Here is a 2,962-nt window from a genome sequence, read left to right as displayed (position 1 = left end):
GAATGTTGTTTTTCTCCTGTCCTTGTTTATCTCCTGTCTGGCAAGTTACTTGATTGGATTGCCTGGGGAGCCTGGCCAGTCTTTTGTAATGATAAATACTTAGTTCCTGGGCCAGGTCACAGGCTCACATCCTATTCATATCTTAAATGTGCCCTTAAGACAGGATTGTGAGGAAAGAGACAATGGGAGGCTTTCCCACTTTGACCTTGTGAAACATTTTGGAATAGAGGTCTGTACCCTTAAATTCTGTAGATAAAGGAGGCATGTAGCTCCCAATTTTCTTTGCCTAGGGTACAGGTATGTATGTTTAGTGCAGGAAACATGATCCATAAATGCTGAGACTTTATTAGATATTTAATTTGACCCAAATTGTATTGCTGGCTTTTTGGTGAAAACTTGCATGATAGGGCTGATAGTTGCTGGGTTTCTGACAAATACTAAAATTTGGATCCTCGCCAGTACTTCTGTTTCTAAGGTAATATATTTAAAAACCTGGTGTAGCAAACTGCTTCCTTTGCCTGTAACCTCTCACTTGGTTACCTTCAACTGCAATTGAATTATCAGAGGTGGCGATAGGGGCTAATAACTAACAAGTAATCTCTAAATGCTCTACCGTAATTATAGCAGCAATACAGTTGTGTGTCTTCTGGCTGAAGGTCAACTAGGTGAGTATCTTGTGCTTGGCTGAGAAGAAAATCTCTGTTGTGTTCTGCCTGCAACTCTTTGTACAAAGGTTCTTTCAGGTCGCAGTGAGGGGGACCATTCAAGCACCCTGAGCCTGTTGGAGAAAAGGTAGCTCTAAATGGAATAATACGTCAAATATGCAAACTAAATATTCCAAAGAGCTTGTATTAAGCAATGTTGGTTATTAAATCCCTTTTTCAGAAGAGCTGCGAACTCGAAAGTCTAATGCAGTCGCTCTCCGAGTTTCTACCTGGAGAGACTTCTCTTGTTGGGACACCACTGCAGGGGAGGCCCTTTCCTGTGCCACCACCACACAATAAGGTACATCTTTTGGTGGGACAGCCATCCTTGTTTTGTTCCAGCTCTTTTTTTTACAGACCTCACAGAGCTACCTGTGCCGGAAGCAGATCTGCTCCATTGACAAAAGGCAATGTCAGAGCTCTTGATACATTAAGTGAACATGTGCAGTGTAGGATTGAGAGACACCTGCATCTTGACTGCACTGCTTTAGGTAACCTGCTGCTTTAGCTCCTGTGTCTGGAGGGGAGGGCTGCTGAAAACTCTTCCAGGTGCATCTCAGGGACACAATAAATAGAATTTTGCAAGCCTTCAGGAAACTTAACGGCAAGTGAACTCCACACTCTATAATTCAGTGATTTTTTTTTAGTAGAATCCTTTTGTGCTGGCCTCTCCATTTCCCCCCGCTTGATCTCTTCATAGTTCTGTCGAAGAGCCCACCACACTCACTCAGGTGAAGCCAGCTCTTCCTGCAGAAGTCAGGTTAGTAAGAACAGTGGTGTTCAAAAAACATTTCTCTGGAATTGGTGGGAAAGAGCCGGGGACAAACTAATGAGTCCAGATTGCTTTTCACAGACCAGCAGAAGGAACTTCCAGGCCCATGAATTCACACTTCAGAGGGACGAACAAAAAGGTGAGCATAAAGGCAGAGTTTTAAGACTGGAACCAGTCTCTCTGCTCTGCACTGCAAATGGCAGTGAAAATGGCACTCTGTGACTTAAACACATCTAGGTGAATATCCCTTGCTTGGCAAGGGATAAAACCTCGATTGTGTTCTGTCTGCAACTTCATAGCTCTTAAGGGTTTTCTTTTTTCCTGAGAGAACATTCTGTATTCAGAGTGTTCTCTCAGGTTTTGCTTTTCACCTTGTTGCATTGCCAAAAAAAAAAAAAAAGCAAAAGACGCTGGTGGTCAGCGCTCCTGATTTCCAGGACGGGGTTCAAATCCCTGCGGTGTCCCTGCTTACTTCCAATGCAAGCTCTCTATCTATCTATCTATCTATCTATCTATCTATCTCTCCCCCTTAAGAACTAAATGAAGCAAAGTGCTCCTCTGATGCATCACTGGTGTGTGTCTAAGACAAGGTGGATTACATGGATGCTTCCTATCCGAGCACTCCTTGTCATAGGGAACAAAATACTTACTTCTTTTATATATATATATAGAAAAGACTGTCTATTAATTTTGCATTGTTTGTTTAGGAAGTAACCTAAATATACAAACAAACGGATCCTATTTAGATTATTAGATGTGGAAAAGGAAATGGCATGACATTTACTCATTAGAACAAGAAGAACAGCAAATATCGGATGCTCAGGTGTCCTATTTTACAGAAGACAGTTGTCATTTTTCAGGGCTTTCAGAGGCTTGTGATGAGGACAGGTGGCAGTTCTCTGTATGAAGGTGTCCTCTATTTGAACGGCCGTGCATTCCAGGTCTGGTCTAAAGATACACAAGGAAGAGTAGGGGCACTGAAGTTGCCCATCAACATTGGCAGGAGACTAAGCACAAACACACAGACCACAGTATTCCCCACTAAAGTGAGATGTAGAATTATAGGGTGACATAACACATCAGTCATACTTAAGGTAATATCATATACCCAACTAAGTCATACTCGGAATCACTGAAATCAATGGGTCTAGTGACTCTGACTTAATAGGATGTAAACTACTAATATTTTTAAATGCACATCTACACACAGCGTATGCAAATTGGTGTCCATTCATTTGGCCAAGTGTCAATGGCTACTCTAAGCACAGACATGTCCAATTTCTGTAACTGGGAATATCTAGGGATGCAATATTGCATGTTCAGTCAGGCCCTTTTGCTTTCTCCTGATCCTGAGGAATGCAGTTTGACCCTAAGTAAGTTTACATAGAAGAAGTCTGCGTGCTTCCAAAGACTTACTCCCTAGTAAGTGCACTTTGGGGCAGGGCTATAGCATGTGTTGTATGCAGGAGGTGGGGTCCCAGGCATT

General features: G+C 42.4%; 1 long non-coding RNA gene across 2 annotated transcripts; it reads left to right on the top strand.

Moving 5' to 3' along the window:
- The first annotated feature begins 212 nt into the window (after nt 1–212).
- On the top strand, nt 213–2,207 carry LOC309360503. 2 transcript variants are annotated; one of them, XR_014164195.1, is made up of 4 exons: nt 213–792; nt 886–1,464; nt 1,558–1,615; nt 2,011–2,207. It is a non-coding gene; the product is annotated as an uncharacterized lncRNA (long non-coding RNA). The 2 variants fall into 2 exon arrangements; XR_014164196.1 differs by lacking the exon at nt 213–792 and having other exon boundaries at nt 802–1,464; nt 2,011–2,192.
- The last annotated feature ends 755 nt before the right edge of the window (nt 2,208–2,962 follow it).

Source organism: Podarcis melisellensis, assembly GCF_964234715.1.
Source record: "Podarcis melisellensis genome assembly, chromosome: 17".
Taxonomy (NCBI): Eukaryota; Metazoa; Chordata; class Lepidosauria; order Squamata; family Lacertidae; genus Podarcis; species Podarcis melisellensis.
This window is presented reverse-complemented; position numbering and strand designations above follow the sequence as displayed.